The sequence below is a fragment of the Heloderma suspectum genome, chromosome 7 (assembly GCF_057233095.1).
Source record: "Heloderma suspectum isolate Gila_16-S chromosome 7, 16-S_ref, whole genome shotgun sequence".
NCBI lineage: Eukaryota > Metazoa > Chordata > Lepidosauria > Squamata > Helodermatidae > Heloderma > Heloderma suspectum.
The window spans coordinates 13955284-13974265 of record NC_139464.1 but is presented as its reverse complement, the minus strand read 5'-3'; the positions used below and the strand labels follow the sequence as shown (position 1 = coordinate 13974265).

Genomic DNA, 18982 nt, shown 5'->3' with positions numbered 1-18982 from the left:
GCATTTAAAACAGAAGCAGAAAGCCCCGTTTTAAACACAGGAGTTTAGGCTGGTGTAGAGATGCCCAAAGTGTGTCTAAAGGCCAAACTGGATATGATGCTGGAGATTTGCAATCAGCCCTTTTCTTGTGCTAAAAGCAGCTACAGGGGTGTCAGTTTGGATGGGTTGGGGTGGGGGAAAGAGACATGGCGTGGTGGGGAGGGGTTTTAAACCTCTTCCCCAAATCCACAATACAAGTTGCTCTCCCTATCCCCAGCTGCTATTAGCCGTAGAGGGGAAAATACAACATGCATAAGATGAGTGCCTATCTTTTCTCCTCTGCAGCCAAAAGCTAAGGAAGGGGAGGGATTTGCAGCATGGAATTGGCACAGAGGAGAAAATACTGACCCCCCCCTTCCCATGGACCCAATCCAAATCACCCCCCCCCCCAAAATCACACAGAGTTCCTTTTAGGAAAAGACAACAAATTTGCAAACATTTAATCATGGATCCTCTTGTGTACCACATGGAATTTGGCCCTCAGCTCCCAGCGGGAGTTGGCCCTATGACTTGTATTGAATATACATAGCCAATATGTCAGTAGCATCTTTATATTCCCGGGGAATATAACTGGAGAGGAAGGGGGCGTTGTGAACATAAGACGAGCCCTGCTGGATCAGACCAAGGGTCCATCTAGTCCTCCATTCTGTTCACACAGTGGCCAACCAGTTGTTGACCGGGAACCCACAAGTAGGACATGAGTGCAACAGCACCCTCCCAACCATGTTCTCCAGCAACTGGTGTACACAGGCTCACTGCCTCTGGTACTGGAGGTAGCACATAGCCATCAGGACTAGTAGTAGCAGTTAAAATGGCAACACTCAGCCTGACCTCTAGTCCAAGGGTGTTGAACCTCTTTCAGGTCAAGGGAAAAATGTGATTTTGGAGAAGCTCTCAAGGCTGCATTTCAGTGGTGGGTGGAACCAAAGGCAAAAAAGGGGTGGGGCCAGAAGAGCAAATGCACCAGCCTATTTGAGCTTAAAGCTCTCACTGCCAGTAGCAGATGGGGGAACAGGCAAGTACTTCCAGCTTCACGACTACATGCGCAGGGTTTGGAAGCCAGCTGGCGCATCCATGGTTAAGACATCCCCCACCTGCCAAGTGAATGTAAGAAGACAGTGCAGGCTGATGGCTCCGCTGTCAGTGTGGTGGTGAGTCCACTCCAGGTTTTAGTCGGAACCAGTCAGAACTGGCGAAGCACCTTGGATAGCTCCTTTAGAGTTCTGAATGGTTCTGACTGAAGCCCGGAGCAGATTCACTGACATCGAAGCCACCAGCCTCTGCTGTAAGAAGAGCTTCGCTGGATCAGACCATTCCTGCATGGAGCAGAGGGTTGGACTCGATGGTCTTATAGGCCCCTTCCAACCCTACTCTTCTATGATTCTATGAAATGCCTACCTAGACTAGTATCCCATTTCCTACAGTGGCCAACAGAAGGGGAGACCAGAAGCAGAACATGAGGGCAACAGCACCCTCCCGCCCATGTTCCCCGCCCACTAATATTGACAGGCATGCCGCCTCAGACTCTAGAGGTAGTACACAGCCACAGTAACCTCCGATACCCTCAACCCCCATGAATTTTTTAAAATCCCCTTTGGAAGATGTTGGCGGCCAGCGAATTCTGTAGTTTAACTATGCGCTGCATGAAAAACCACTTCTTCTGTCTGTCCTGAACATCGGCCCACGTCAGAGCAACCACTGTGTTTTGTGACTACTTGCCCACAGCAAGTGGCGTGCGTGGGGATTTGTCTATTACAGGGGCGTTGAACCTCTCTGAGCCTGAGGGATGGATACTATTTCAGAGGAGCTCTCAGGAGCTGCATTCCAGTGGCTGCGGAGGGGGGAAAGAAGGCAAAAGAAGGCAAAACTACTCTATATCGTAACTTAAAGCTCTCACAGCCAGTAACAAACCTTAGGAGAGGCATTTCAGCCTTTTAGAATGGGGAGGAAATACTATTGCTGTGCACAAATGGCCTCTCAAAATTCTCCAGTCTATTTGTGGGCAGAGAAATTGGGGGGACAATTTCACCAAACTTCTCCCAGGGGAGGAGAAATTCTCCAACTGTTTCTCACAGATAGGGCTCACTACTGGCAGGGGTTGTAGCCCAGGGGAAACCCTTTTTCCTCAGGGTTTTTGGTTTACTGCACTGTTTCTGTAGGTGGCAACAGCATCAACTGTATTGAGGCTTCCAGGCAGAATTTTTATTTATTGTTCTGTTTTGTTTTTGAGCTTACCTAATCACTGTGAGGTGGCTGAGGGTGCTGTGTGTGTTGTCTCTATTACACATCTTTCCACGGCACTGCAGCCTCCCGGGCCACCTGCACTTCCTGAACTGAAAAAGCCCCATGGGAGGAATTGCCTCATGACGTCTGCCTCATGATGGCTTTAACTGAAGTGCAGGAAGCCAAGGACGCTACACGCTGCCACAGAGATTATTGTACAAGGACGGACCAGACACTCATGCACACCCCTCAGCCACCTCATAAGTAAGGTAAGTCCAAGAACCCCAAACCCAACCCATGAGAATTTCTCCGAAATTTCTCCTCCTTTGAATTTCTTTCCCAAAGCAATTTCTCTTCTCTCAAATTGAATGAGAATGGTCAAAAAAATGTGGGAGAAATTTTCAGCACAGCACTAGAAAATACTGAATGAAAGCCAGGAAATGATTGGTTGGGAGAAAGGCATTGGGGATAGGGAAGGGGGGTTTGGCCACCCAGGGAACCCTGGAATGATGAATTTGGTCCCTAGGCCTCAGGTTCTGCACCCCCTTTTAACCCACTGGCATGACACTGTCTCCTCTCCTGTAACACTTGGTCCCCTTTGGGGCCAAGAGCTAGTTACATTTTGAACTTCTAGTCTACACAAATCCCATGATGCACTGCAACTTTGCAACATGATTGAACCATGAGGATTCAGTAGTTGTGTTGAACGTCTTCCCACCTGAGGGCCAAATTCCATTCCAGAGAAGCTCTCGGGGCTGCACTGCAGTGGTGGGCGGGGCCAGAAGAAAAGGGGTGGGGCCAAAGATACCAGCATTTTAGCTTAAAGCTCTTACAGCCAGTAATTAAGCTTTAGATGAAGTATTTCTACCTCTTACAATGGGAATGGGAAGGAGACTGTGCAAAAGCTGGGAAGCCACCAAACATTGACAGCCCGGAGAAAGGGGGTATGGTGGTTCGGGAACTCAGGTGGGCCAGATTTGGCATGCAGGCCTGAGGATTACCACCCCTGCTCTAGTCTATGGATTGGAACCAGATTTAGTTATACTTGGGAGTGGACCCATCAAAATCAACAAGACTTGACTTAGTCATAACTAACTTAACCCCAAATGACTTCAATGGGTCTACTTTGAATATGCCCAAACCTGGGTCCAAACCTATGGCTAGTATTTCCCATGACCATTTTAATTTTTAACTTATTTTATATCCCACTCTATCTCATGGGCTCAGCAGTTTTTCTGAACATTATTCATCTCCTAAAAGGCTCACAATCTAAGGAAGCTAAAGGGCTTTGGCCGGGGGGGGGGATAAAAAAGGACAGATGAAGTTAAAATGACATTTTAATCTGGCCAAGATGCGATCTTTCAAGAGAAACTTCTTAAATTATCATGAGACTGCTTGTTTCCTTCCAGGAAGCTAAGATTTAGAGTCAGCCAATTACTCTAATTTAAGATGATCTAAAAAATGACACTGGAAGCAAAATAACAGAAGGAGGTCAGTTAAGCATAGCAGCATGCAATGAAAACATGATTTGACAACATTAAAAACCCTTTGCATTTAAAATCTAGCTTTAATAGCTAGGAGATTGATTCTTCATAATTGGAATATATCCAAATATTTATGATAAACCACATTAGCTTCAGTGAAACCAATTCTATTTAAAGACAACTTAACAAAAAATCTAAATTACACAGGCAGGACTGTATAAGAGTTACAGTAAACATGGTATTTGTCAGCAAGAGTTAATGTTTTAGAATGTTCCATTACTTGGAACAAGATGTAGGGATGCCATTTTGTCTTTGGAAGTGACCAGCTCCGATTCTCAGGGCCTATCTACATTAACACCAGTTTTACTCTGGTTCAGCTGCGGAGGCTTCTCCCAAAGAGTACTGTGGCAAGGATATGGAGAATTCTATTATAATATCTGGGGTACCTTCTTGGTACCCACCATGGTGATCCCACTTTAAAAACTTTTTAACACTTTTTTTTAACCTGCAGCTGGGATTGCTGCAAAATAGGGTTCTGTTGATGCTGAAAACTGGGTCCAAGGGAGTTGTTTAGTGTATTGGGGCTCAGACTCCACCTCTGTCCTGTACTTCTTTGCCATACCTCCATGGCAGCTACGTTTGTGGTGGTGCCCAGGACACGTTGTCAAATTGCCAAATGTGCCCGTGGCCCAAAAAAGTTGCCCACCACCATATTACACTAAGATGGATTTTGAAAATTTTCTTACAGTCAACATGGCTCCCTGTGTTGTGAAGATAAGTGGGATAACCCCATGTACAACCCCTTGAGGAACACAAAAGGTGAGCCTAAAAGCCAGTTTGTTGTTGGGTTGTTTCTCTGGCTTGTGGGGGAAGAAACAAACCAGAGTTCCTCGGTTGCACATAAGATGCAGCAAACCACGGATGGAAGTATGTTGCTGAGCCGCTCTCGCTTGCAGTGGGGGTTCGGGCTCATTTATAATAACCCACAATTCATAGAATCATAGAATTATAGAACAGTAGTGGTTAAGATGCTGAACTGCAGACTGGAAGGTCGGCAGGTCAGCAGTTCAAGACCCGAGTGCTGCGTGACGGAGTGAGCTCCCATCTTCAGTCCCAGCTTCTGCCAACCTAGCAGTTCGAAAGCAAGAAATTGCAAGTAGATAAATAGGTACCGCCTCGGCGGGAAAGGTAACAGCGTTCCGTGCGCCTCGGTGTTCAGTCATGCCGGCCACATGACCACGGAAGTGTCTTCGGACAGCGCTGGCTCTTCGGCTTAGAAACGGGGATGAGCACCGCACCCTAGAGTCGGACACGACTGGTTGGGGACACCTTTACCTTTACCTTTTTAGGGTTGGAAGGGGCCTATAAGACCATCGAGTCAAACCCCCTGCTCAATGCAGGAATCCAAGTCAGAGCATCCCTGACAGATGGCTGTCCAGCCTCATCTTGAATGCCTCCAGTGTGGGAGAGCCCACCACCTCCCTGCGTAATGGGTTCCATTGTTGTAATGCTCTAAAAGCCAGGAAGTTTTTCTTGAGGTTCAGCCGGAATCTGGCTTCCTGTAACTTGAGTCCATTATTCAGCGTCGTAAGAACCGGGCAATTAACTTGCACGTTTAGGATTATTCTAACTCTTTTTTTAACACCCCCCCCATGCACAAAGTCACAAGACATCATCCACCATCCACACCAGTGATATGCAGAGCATGTTAATTACAGTTAAACCAGAAATTCATTCAAGCCAGCAGGCTCCAAAGAGGTTGGTAATATAACCTTTGGTGTGAGACAAACTAGCCATCTCTCCTTGAGTCATTCACAGGATAACGATTTGTGGTGGATCATAATAAGGACGCTGCAATATAGCACCTCATTTGTTCATCTTGCTTATTAGTCACATGATCCCCTCCAGTGGAGGCTGGTGGCTCCCAAGTCAGTGGACCGGTGAATCTGCTCAGGGTTTCAGTTGAAACTCTAAAGGCGCTATCCCACCTGGGATAGCGCCTTTAGAGTTCTGATTGAAACCCGGAGTGGATTCACCGCAACACTGACATCGGAGCTACCAGCCTCCACGGCTCTCCTCAATACTAATTTTAAGGTGGGGTGTCTCCATCACAGAGATAATTTCATGAACCAGGCTTAACTCCTTCACCTTTGCATTAAAGAGTAGGAAAAAATAACTCTGAGAAAGGCATATGGCAGCCTTTCCCAACTTGGTGCCCTCCAGATGTTTTGGACTCCCACTCCCCTTTGTCCCAGCCAGCATGGCCAATGGATGGGAATGCTGGGATTTGTAGTCTGAAACATCTGGAAGGCACCAGGTAGGGAAGACAGGCTTCTGCGATGGGGGAGGCTCTCCTAGAGAAAGATGAAGCCTTCCCCGACTTGGCGCCTGCAAGATGTGTTGAGAGCACCACTCCCATCTTCCCCAGACAGAATGGCACCAGGATGGGGAAGGCGGATGGCCTAACATGCATACTGGCTTCTTTTTGCCAGCTGAACACAGCATCAGTGGCGTAGGGCAAACCTGCCTGAAAAATCTATGCCCGCTGAGTTTCTGTAGGAGAGAGACTGTGCCTTTCAAAATCCACCTAATTTTTGAAGTTGAGTGCCAGAAGGTTCAAGACAGCCAGAATGAGAGCACTTCAAACACACAATACAGAACTAACTTTTAGAATTTGCTGCTGCAAGGTATGACAATGGCCATTAGAGGGAGGTTTTAAGGAACTACTAGACTATGTCTAACAGCCATGGCTATTAATGACACCTTAAGTACTTTTTAAAGCCGCTTTTCAGGGCTATACCCTCACAAAGCAATGTACAGACATGAGCACAGTCAGACAGAAGACGTAACCACCACAGTAGCAAGTATACAGAGTACGTTGCACAGCCGCTTTGACTACACAAGCCAATTATTATGAATTCGGTGCAAGGCAGTTTTAAAACAAAAGCCTTTACTGCTCACCCAAATGGCTGCACAGAGGGGGCTAGGTATTCGGCAACAGGCAGGGAGTTCCACAGTGCTGGGGCCACTGCCAAAAAGGCTCAGTCTCTTGTGCATGCCAACAACCTGTTTAAATAGCCTGGTCCCAAGCTGTTTAAGGCTTTAAAGCAAGAGTGGGCAAAATGTAACCTGTGGACCTCATGCAGCCCCTGGCCTTCTTTGCAGCCTCCGCCACCCCCAAGCGGCTGTCGCCGTTGAATTGCCAGCAAATTTCAGTAGCCTGGAAGCAAAACAAAAGCTGCATTTTCACTTTAAAACAAGGTGCATGGGGTGCACACACCTTGTTTTAGTGCAAATTTGCATTCCCCAGGGCTTCCAGGAGCACAATTATGCATTAAAACAAGGCACAAAAATGCAGCTTTTTGCCACTGCCATACTGTGTCCGATTTCAGCAGCTATGAGGGGCTATGGGCTACAGTGGGTTCCAGGGTGGAAATTTGTCCCCCAGACCCTCTGAAGTTACCCACCCCTGCTGTAAAGGTTAAGATGAGCACTTTGAATTGGGGCTGGAAACATACCGACAGCCAGTCCAGTTGGCACAAAATTGGGAGGTCTAAACCTTCATGTTCAGAACCACTATATGTGCAAGTGCTAGGGATAAACAGAGGAAACCCGCCTGCCTTCATTCCTTGAGAGCTTTATGTCCTGTGTGGTCATTGCTAGGAACAAGCAGAGTGCTGGACTAGACGGACCCTTGATTGATCCAAGAAGATAGCTTATGTCATTGCTTTGGCTTACAGAACACAGACCTGTTTCACACGTCACAGTGGCAATTCCTGGGTTCTTTAACCCAGGAACTGTGGGGATAAGTGCAGTGCGCAAGTCAAACAAACAACCCGTTCCTGGGTTGATTCATTTAATTTATTATATTTCTATACTGCCCCATGGCCAAAGCTCTCTGGGCAGTTCTGGGTTGTTTATGGGTTAAACAATAGAGTTAACCCAACCTAGTGTCCTTTGCCAGGTAAGACCTCGGGCAATGCCATCCACTTAAAAATGGCAAACAATTTTAAGGCTAATTCTGGTTCCCCCCTCCCCATTTGAACCGGCATGTAGAACCTCAGGCCTGGGTCAAACCCAGACCTCTGGGCTTCCCAATCCTGCCATCCTGGGATTCCCAGAAGGCACCACCCCCTTTTTCAAAGTCACATGGATTCCGCAGACTTGCAGACTGGGTTTTTACTTTGGGGGGGATTTGCACAAATGCGCACTATCAAATGCAAATACAAGTTCAAGAAATCATAAAAATTTTCTGAGACTTGTGTTCCCACTAGTATTTGGGGTAGGAACAGGACATATTTGCATGATTTGCAAACAGGACCGAAATTCTCATACATCCCTAACCCTCCCCCGCTCCCAGTTCCGTCGAAGAGTGGATGACAGAATGAAAGATGCTTGACAATCCACAAAACACCAATGGAACGGGTTTAACAAAATCTGTACATCCCTACCCAAGAGCTCCTCTGAAATGGAATTTGTCCTTTGGGTTGAAAGAGGTTTTGCATCCCCGAATTAAAATGTGAAGTTTGATCTTAGCGTTTCTTCGGCTCGGCTCTGTATTCTCTCTGAAGTTTCGTAAACATTAGCAATTAAGGCAAACTTTGAGAACTGAGCTTGTTAGACACTAGGAAAATCTAATCACACACTCCAGGCACCTTTGCCATTTCAGATAACATGTTAAGTTTGTTTAGCTCTATGGTCTGGTAAGCAGACAGCGTGGTGTAGTGGTGAGAGTGCTGGACTGGGAGCCGGGAGATCCGGGTTCTAGTCCTCACTGGGCCATGGAAGCTCACTGGGTGACTTTGGGCCACTCACAGACTCTCAGCCCAACCTACCTCACAGAGTTGTTGTTGTGAAGATAAAATGGGGAGGAGGAGGAGGAGGAGAATGTAAGCTGCCTTGGGTTCCTTGCAAGAGGAAAAAAGGAGGGATATAGATGCAATAAATAAATAAGCAAGCAAGCAAGCAAGCAGGAAATGCCTTCAATTTCCCTCATTTAGGTTTTTCTGGCATTGGCAGCCATGCTCCATTTGTGCTGAACAAATCCCCTACATAATTGCTTTTACAGTTTATCAACAGTTTATTTCTAACTCCCATTCCACTTCTAACTAATTAAACTTAGTTCTTCTTGGCCTGTTCTTAGGTTTCACTGCTATCAAAAGACTTGATTTGATTCTCAATTTAAACTGATTTTCGGGCAGGACCATGTACCAAGGAAGGTAAAACTGTGTTCATCTTGAAGTAGACTAAAATGTTCTTGTTAGCTGCCTGAACTGTATCTCACCCTAAAATTTAAAAAATTAAAGTGTTGCAGGGATTAAGTACAGGAAGAAATCTTAACATACCATTGTCCACCCTACTTTCCCAAATGTTAACTATTAGGTTACCTAATTTAACTTTTACAGAGGAAAACCGTATTTGACCAAGCATGGACTTTTTACAGAATTTGGATGAAAGGTATTCTAGGAAGTCACTGGTCTTAATGCAGCTTAACAGTACCAAGAAGCCAATGGAAACCTACGTGACCTCAGGCCAACTGCCTTGCCTCTATTTCTTTTTAAGAGCGTGAGAGCAACTGTTTCAGAAATACTTTAGCCTTATTAGGTTGGCATCTCTAATCTCCCTTTACAGACAGAATTATGAAATTCATAGGAGCAAATACTTCCATCAAGTTCACACAGCCCTACCTACCTACAACTAAATAGCCTTCTGTTTGCAGCAGCCTCCAATTGCTTTAAAGCAGCCATCTGCAACGTGGACTACACCTCCCATCATCCCAGTGGCCATGCTAGCTGGGGATGGTGGAGGTTGAAGTCCAACAGTGGAGGTTGGAGAAGGCTGCTTTTCTTTGAAAGCCCAATTAGCCAACCAAAGCAAGGCCTCTGGTTTAAGATCATCTGCTTAGCATTCTCCATTTGCAATTTACTCCCTTGTACGCCGACATGAACACTGGTGCACCCATTCAGCACACAATGCCAGGTTTCAAGTTCAAGCACCAACTTGAGACCAGCAAAGGGCTGGATGCGCCTGATCTCAGAACTGAAAGCAGGGTCAGCCCTGGTTAGTACTTGGATGGGACTCATGGGAGACCGCCTGGGAATCAGGCTTCCTGCATTGAGCAGGGGGTTACACTCAATAGTCTTATAGGCCCCTTCCAACCCTATGATTCTGTGACCCCCTACACACACACACACACACACTTGTTGGGAGGGATAAATTGTATATCCTGCCTTTCAAACAAATACTGGCCTTCAAGCTGGCTTACAAATACCATTTTAAACATTCCCATAAAACACTCAAACATGTTAAGTTATCAGCACATCTCATAGCAGAAGATTTATGAATTGAAAGCCACCAGCTTTAAATGCCACTAAAAGCCTGAGCATGGGCTGCGGTGGCTTAGTGATTACTGAACTGCACTGAACTGCAGACTGGAAGGTCGGCAGGACAGCAGTTTGAGACCCGAGTGCTGCGTGACGGAGTGAGCTCCCGTCTTCAGTCCCAGCTTCTGCCAACCTAGCAGTTCGAAAGCAAGAAATTGCAAGTAGATAAATAGGTACCGCCTCGGCGGGAAAGGTAACAACGTCCCGTGCACCTCGGTGTTCAGTCATGCCGGCCACATGACCACGGAAGCATCTTCGGACAGCGCTGGCTCTTCGGCTTAGAAGCGGGGATGAGCACCGCACCCTAGAGTCGGACACGACTGGTTGGGGACACCTTTACCTTTTTAAAAGCCTGAGCACACATTTAGAGAAAGGGGTGCAGAACCTCTTTCAGCTCAAGGGCTACATTCTATTTCAGAGAAGCTTTTGGGGGGCCACATTCCAGTGGTGGTTGGGCTGAAGGCAAAAGGGGGCAGGGCCCAAAACATCAAAATATTCTAGCTTAAAGTCCTTACTGCTGGTAACTAAGCCACAGGAGAGCCATTTCAGTCTTTTAGATTGGGGGAAAAAACTGTATAAAAGCCAGGCGGCATGGCTGGGGAAAGGCGGCATGGCTGGGGGAATCCCAGAGGGCTGGATTGAGACCCCAGGGGGACCAGATCTGGCCCCTGTAACCTAAGGTTCTGCACCCATTTCTAAAATGTTTTCAGATAGTGCATGAAAGACAAATAGCAAAGGGCCTAGGCAGAGTATTCCACAACCTGGATGCCATCACTCAAAAGACCCCATCCCTAATAACTGCCGCACCATGCCTGAGGGTGGGAGCACCAAGTGCATAACCTCCACTGAAGGCCTTACTTGAGTAAGATTGTAAAATACACTGTAACAGGCTGAATGAAGCAAGGGGACTCGGAGATTGTGCTTTACTAGCCGTGCTGTGTTAAGAAGCAGACTGCGGTTTTTTTTAACCCCGTGTCAGCCCTTATGCTGCAGTGCTCTTGGACAACGGCTTTCAGGCACATTAGCTGCCCACGTACCAGATTGGCCAGCGAAAGGTGCAAAGTGTCACCACGGGAGACCGCAGCCGGAGACACGCATGCAAAGTATTCTACCCAGGAAGGTCCCACAGTTGCCACCTGTGACCACACAGTGGAGGCTGGTGGCTCTGATTTCGGTGGAGCTGTGAATCCATTCTAGGTTGCAGTCAGAACTCTAAAGGAGCTGTCCAACGTGCTGAACTCTAGCCTCAAAATAGGTTCAGCAGCTTGGATAGCTCCTTTAGAGCTCTGACTGAGGCGCAGAATGGCTTCATGGCCCCACCAAAATCAGAGCCACCAGCCTCCACAGAGTACACCACAGCCTGGTTGAATAGGAACTGCATGGAACAGACATGCATCTCAATTACATCAGACCCATCATCAGGGTTCCCAAGTTGGAACCTGGGGATTCCATTTGTGGCTTTAGGATTTGCCACTGAATTGAGAGATGTGGCAGCCAAGCATTTCTCCTCCTGGGTTCTGGCCTCTGGGTTCTTTAGTTTGCTTTCTTCTCCATCTGCTATGTGGTGCCTTACTTACTGCAGCAGGCAGGGAAGTGAGGTAGAAGATAAAAGGACTCGGGGTGGGGGAGAGAAGAGAGACCCAGGCAGGAAAAGCCACTGATGCAGCACTCTGAACTGGGCAGCAACTGTTTTTAGAAGATTCAGGAAGAGTCTCCGGGTTGCAGGCTGGCAGTTGTATCCCAAAACAAGCCTTGTATGGGCATGCCCATACATGCTGGCTGAGACTGATGGGAGCTGTAGTCCAACATGTCTGGAGGACACCAGGCTGGGGAAGGCTGCTGCAAGCAACACACACCTGCATTTCAATGAGATAAGCTATCCAAACAAACCTATTTAACCTTCTTATACAGCTGGCTTTAATACCATGATCACTAAATACAGCAGTGTCTATTTTTAAAAGGAGAACTTATTAAACTCAGTTGAAAGCCAGACAGGACTTAAAAGGAAAAAAGGGGGTGGGGAATAATCCAAGTAACAGGTTTTATTGATGCTGGTAAGATAGCAGACTTTTGAGCTACATGGGAATCTTCTTCAGGCAGTAGGCTTGAGGAAATCCAAAGCCAGCAGCCCTGTTTGCCAAAGCGGTTTGTCATCTCAGCCATGTTGTAATCCTATTAGCAAGGCTGGAGAAATAGTTCCCACGTACTAGCTCTAGTTTCAAATGAAAAGAGCAGGAAACCTAATTTCCTAGCAATTGGTAGTTTCCTAGCTCTGGTTAGCACAGTCTGTCTTAAATCAACACAGCACCTTACTTTTGCTTCCATTTCATCAGTAAAAAGTACCACCATAAAAGCAACACTTGAAAAGCTCACAGTGAATTTTGAATTGCAAAAATTCAAACTAGAAGAAGAAGAAGAGGGAGACAGTTATGACTATTCACCAAGGATGCAATCCTCTCACTTACCTGGAAGTCCCACTGAGTTCAGTGGGGCTTTCCTCTTCTACAAATATGTATAGGATGCAAGTCTTGAATGCATACAAAAACCAATTTGAGCACGGCCAGAGGTACCGCCCCACCCCTCACATCCAGCCTTCCCCAACCTGGTGTCTTCCAGATATGTTGGTCTACACCTCCCCATCATGGCCATGCTGACTGGAAATGATGGGAGTTGTGATCCAACACATATAGGGGTCACGAGCTTAGCCTATGCAACAGAAACACAAAATCCATGGTCCTTCCAATGGTACAACACCATAAACATGAAGTGAAATCTTTCATAAAGGCAGTATATACTTTTTAAAGTAATGTTTCAAAAATAAAGAGCCGGCGGGGAGGGGGGGCAAAGCAAGGAAGAAACAGGACAGAGAAAACGGATTAGGAAAACACCAAAGAAAATAAGATTCAGCTAAACAAACCCAGGTCAGTCAAAGAAAATTAAGCAGGCCACATTCTGGGGAGGCTAGAAGCATTTTAAGGAGGCCACAGATAAGATTTGGTGACAAGGGGAAAATAAAGTAGGCTGCCCTCAGATATCTGTTTCTTTATGCAGCCCCAACTCCAGCTGGTTTAGAGCCATAACGTTAAGAAAGCCAGAAGGAGAAAGATAATACAAAAGATAGGTGAGGTAGGGGGGAATTAAAGAAAAGGTTTGTGCAGCTGCATTCCTCCACTCCCCCAGCCATGGGGACCGCAAAGTCACAGCAGCTGACACCCAAACACACACACACACCTCCTGAAAGCACCCTAAAAGGAGAACTCCATGTTATGATGGAGATGCAGAGTTTCAAAGCTCATGATTGCCTTGCAACACGGACTGGAGGATGGCTGGGGGAGACACTTGAAGAAAATCAGCCAGCAGGAGAGGGTACTTTTTCCTTTGTGGCCTGTTTTCCCTTAAAAATGCCCTCTCCCATCCCTGGGCACTTTTAACCTGTTTTGTATCAGCTGGGGTCCGAGACTACAAGTCAAGGCCAACTGGGGGGAAAGGGAGAAGAGCGGCCGGGGGGGGGGGCATTTTAGCAGGAGAAAACTGGCAGGTATGAGAAGGATAAAGCAGCTGCCTCTGTCCCCCCCCCCCCGAATGTTTCCCATCCCACCTCCCAGCGGCCCTGCAATCTTGCATTACCTTGGCAAATGCAGATTTAGAAGTGTGCCGAGATCAGGTCTAGCTGCAGCCATCACCCTTTGCTTGTATGTCACTCAACCACACTAGAGCTTTCTGGGGCACCAAGCGTTAAGCACCTTTTTCCAAGGAAGGAACTTGTGAAATTCCAAGAGAGGGGCTGGGCCAAGGATAAACAGGACTAAGGGCCAGGGCGGTCGGTCCGTAAGAGTAACCAGTGGTATGAAAAGCACAGCAAATGAGATGCAGGAAAGGTGGGTAAGTCCCGGTGGGCAAGGATAATGTTTTCCAGCCAACAAGACTGTTGGGGATTTTGCTCCCCCAAAGCTTCCTTTGTGCAAAAACTTTTACAGGACACAGTGCCAGTCCAGACACCTCACAGAGTTAAATATTAAACCTAGAGAAAAACACAAAACAAATCAGGGCTTGTTTGGAGAGAGCCCACAACAGATTATTGCAACCACTGCTTTTGAATCAAGGAACCCCTTGCTGGCCGAGATGCGTGAACACTCTAAGAGAGACAAAATGTCTGAAAAACAAACATAAAATCTAAAAATAAATGAAGAGCAGTTATACCCTCAGAAAACAAAGGAGATGCAAGTAGGCAGAACTGCACCTTTTACTAGGCCCAAGCTTGGTGTGAATTCATGTAAGCTTGTGAGTTTCACAAAGCTCTTCATCAGGCAAGTGAATTTCCATTCTGTCTGAAGAGCTCTGTGAAACTCAAAAGCTTGCCTGCATGTCTATAACAACTCATATAGGCTCAATAGTAGATATCTCTTTACCATCCTATTTGAAGCTCTAATGGGGGGGGGGGTATTTTTTTATTTTTTTTAAAGAACATGGAAAAGCCTCATTTTTTCAGAAAGTGAACCTGACACAGAGCTGGTATAGAGCAGCTAGGCACAAACATGGATTCACATACCTATGAAACTGCTTTACACCAGATTCAATGAAAATTCACATTTCCCAGCCCTATTACCCAAGCTGCTTTTAGCTGGGGGTGCTGGGAATTGAACCTAGGACCTCCTGCACACAAAGTGTGCACTCTGTTACGCAAATCTCATTTCAGCCATGAATTTCCTAGGTAGCATCAAGACAAGCCATTAACTGCCCCTCTGAGTAACAGGAGCTCCAAGCAGTATACAAATCAAATCAAACAATAAACTCAAAACATCATAAAATCAGAGGAGCATAAAAAAAACCCAAACCCTTCAACACCATAAAGTATTAAAACATAGTGACTTTAAAGTTAGAAAACAACATTAAAGACTATGAAACGCTTGATGAAACAAACTGTCTTCACTAACTGCCTGAAGCACAAGTAAAGGAAGTCTCAATCTAACTGCCCTGTGGACCAAGTTCCGTAACCAGGGTGCTGCTACTGCCCCATGTTCCTACTGCCTTAGCCTCTCTAATTGGGGGTGTTGTTCAGTCGTTAAGTCATGTCCGACTCTTCGTGACCCCATGGACCACAGCACACCAGGCCTTCCTGTCCTCCACTCTCTCCCGGAGCATGCTCAAGTTCATATTTATTGCATCGGTGATGCTATCTAGCCATCTCATCCTCTACCGTCCCCTTCTCCTTTCACCTTCAATCTTTCCCAACATCAGGGTCTTTTCCAGAGAGTTTTCTCTTCGCATTAGGTGGCCAAAATATTTGAGTTTCAGCTTCAGTACCTGTCCTTCCAGTGAGCGGTCAGGGTGCATAAAACAGTGCCTCTGACGGTAAATTAGAATATTAACAGTGGGCCTGTCTTACAAGGTTATTGTATGGTTTACTGATGTACTGATGTGCATCACTTTGAGAAATGCTGTCTCAAAACTATTAGTATATTTCAGACTATATACACACACACACACACACACACACACACACACAGAGAGAAACATTATACAGACACAGCCTGAAGTTTCATATAGCCTTTTCAGAGAAAGTGTGATCAGGCCCAAAGAGTGGCACCTGGCCAAAGAAGCTGTTCTCTGCTGCAAAGAAGGTTAAACAAGGCAAAAGGATGATAGACACAGCAGGACGAGGACATACAGTAGAGTCATTCTTACATAGCTGCCACTACCCAACAAAGAAGATTTACCATGTGTAGAGTTTCAAGGCTGCTGTTTGAGCCGCAAGCGGAATCAATAGGACACAAAGAAATAATTGTTTTTAAGAGCAGAGCACACGGATGAAACATCTAGTTCCAAGGCTGCCAAAACAGCCCTCCTGCGGTGAGGAGTAGATGGAGGAAAGAGAACATCAAGTAGAAATTTCTGGCTCAATGGCAGCTCTTTTCACTCCTTAAACAGTAACTGTCTACCCATGTTTAAGCTACGATCCGTAAACATGAGTGTTGTTAATAACACCACCATCACCATCATTAAATTTAATACAGCATCAATGTGCATGGTGCATGAGGTATAACAGGGTAGGTCCCTGCCCCAATGAACATGCAGTATGGAATTTGATGTGTAGAAGTCAACGGAGGAAGCAGAGGAAAACAAAGGCTAACCCCCAAGAGCACATGTAGTGGGATTTCTGACATCAAACAGCAGTCCCCCCATCCTGCCACTCACACACACAGTATGGCCATAATGCAAACTGCTTTTCCAACTTCCACAAATATCAAGAGTCATTTGCTAAACAGTGTGTGTGCGTGTGTGTGTGTGCGCGCGCATTGGAGGGGGGGAGAGAGAGAGAGAAATTGCTGTTCAAGAAATACAAGCCAAAAGCACCCTGGAGCACAAGGAATTAGCAGAGCAATTCTTCATATCCTGGCCACAGGGCATTACACAAATTTGATCCTGCGAAGAACATGGCTCCAAAAATAGAAGATGATCTAACCCTAAGATTATTTACTCAGAGGTACATGCAGCGGCACCACATTCACAGGGGCTTACTCCTGTGAGTAAGCAGCAGGAGCAAAACTGCCAGCCCAGTCACTTACACACAGGTGCCCCACAGGTTAACTTCTGAGTAAACACGCACAAAATCAGACTGTAAATCAAATGTATCCAGCTCAAGGGATACTTGAAATACTAGCACTGATGGAGCTCCATCTTGAAAGCACTTAAGCCTGCCTGTTGGAAATGGATTTTGTCCAAAGGGGAATGGATATTTCAACATCTACTTAAATATCAGGATGGTGATTTGAAAATAAAAGAGAGAGAGAGTCTATGGCACTTTAAAGACCAACAGTCTCAGCACAAGTTTTAGAGACTGCAGCATAGTCCATCAAATGCCTCCTCAGTTGCCAGATGCATAAGAACACACAGAAAAAGAGAAAAACACCAACACATTGTAAACAGCAGGCCCAAAAGGCCATGACATGAGATGTACAGTAAGTGCCAGGTGCTGGAGCATATTGGGGGCAACGTTGGAGCTTCACAGTCCGCAACAGACAAAGGGGTGGAGGAAGAAGTTAGACAGGGAACAGAATACTGGGAGATAAAGCAACAAGATAATAGACACAGGAAGGGGAAAGGTTAGGGGGAAATAATTTTCGAGGACCAGGCCTCCAGTCTAAAGGAGCCTTGCAAGTTACTGCAGCCCTAACTCTCCACCTTCGCAATCCCTGAACCACGCAAGCCGGTTGTGCGTCCATTTAAACCCGCCTTCCCCAGCTTAGTGCCCTCCAGATGTTTTGGTCTACACTTCCCAGAACTCCTGACTATTGGTCACTCTGGCTATGGCTGATGGGAGGTGAAGTCCAAACCACCTGGAGGGCAGCAAGGAAAGGCTGGTTTAGACCGTTAGAGCCCAAGCACACAGGCTCCGCTGACGCGCAAAAGCCTTGAAAGAGGACCGGCGGCTCCGGCTTAAGCAAGGCGTGGATCGCTGGGCAGCAAGAAAGGGGCTCGGAGGGCGGCGTGCCGCGGCTCCCGCCAGGATGGAAGGGGACTACTCGGAAGGAAACGCGGCTGCCTGGCACCAGCCCGCGAAAGCGCGGCGCGTCCTTCCAACCCAAGACCCCTGCACATCGCGATCTTTTCCCAGGAAATCCGACTTGCCTCCGCGGGACGGCTTCCTCCCGAGTAAACGCAGGCTTGGGATCGTGCCCGAAGAGGCGCGCCGCAGTCAACTTCTGGAACTTCGGGGGCGCTGTTCGGGGGGAAGGAGGGCGGGAGCGAGGCGCCCGCCTGGGCAGCTGGGGCACGGCAGAAGCGCGCGCGCGCGCTGGCTGGCTGGCAGAGGGAGAGGTCGCGTCGCCGGGCCGGCCAGGGCGGAGACAGGTGCGATCGGGGACCAGGCAAGGCGACAGCGCTCCCGCGGCGGCTCTGCGGGTGACTCCCTCCGAGGCTCAGCCCGCCCCTCGGGCCCTGACGTCACTCGGGCGGCGCTCGGTGCCCGCCCCTCTCCCGCGAGCGCTTAAAGGCGCAGGCGAGCCGCAGCGCTTCGGACCGTGCGGGCGTGGGTTCGAATCCCGCTATCTGCCAGCCGCCAATTCTCACCTCGATTTTTTATTACTACTACTACTACTATAACTACCACTACCACATATATATATATATCCCGCCGTTTTTCCTTCAAGGAACCCAAGGCAGTTCACATGGCACACCTGCTCCTCTCCATTTTATCCGCACTACAACCCTGTGAGGTTGGTTAGGCTGAGAGCCGGGTGCCTGGCCCGAAGTCACCCATTGAGTTTCATGGTCCAGCGGGGACTAGAACCTGGATCTCCAGAGTCCCAGTCCCTCACTAACCACTACATCACACTGTCTATCCTCCCCTACCCAACTTTATCCTCACAACAGCCCTGTGAGGTTGGTTGGGCTGAGAATCAGTGGCTGGCCCAAAGTCACTCAGGGAGCTTCATGGCTGAGTGGGGACTAGAACCCGGATCTCCAGAGTCCCAGTCCAGCACTCTAACCACTACACCACATTGGCGCTTATAATTCATGACCTATTTAGTCCGCACTTTCCCCAACTTGCTCAGCCCTGGTTTATTTATTTATTACATTTATATCCCGCCTTTTTTCCTCTTTGAGGAACCCAAGGTGGCATACATAACCCTCCTCCTCTCCATTTTATCCTCACAACAACAACCCTGTGAGGTAGGTTGGGCTGAGAGTCTGTGACTGGCCCAAAGTCACCCAGTGAGCTTCCATGGCCGAGTGGGGACTAGAACCCGGATCTCCCAGCTCCCAGTCCAACACTCTAGCCACTACACTGCACTGGCTCTCCACTGGTTGTCCAATAATAATAATAACAACAACAACAACAACAACAGCATA

General features: G+C 47.4%; 1 protein-coding gene across 1 annotated transcript in view; it reads right to left on the bottom strand.

Annotated features, from left to right (window-relative positions):
- The window catches only part of PROSER2 (proline and serine rich 2), a 54607-nt gene extending 36444 nt beyond the window's left edge, over positions 1 to 18163 (bottom strand). The window contains exon 1 of the mRNA XM_084809129.1: positions 17759 to 18163. The gene's annotated coding sequence lies outside the window, so the exon portion shown is untranslated. The remainder of the gene's footprint in view (positions 1 to 17758) is intronic.
- Positions 18164 to 18982: the final 819 nt, after the last annotated feature.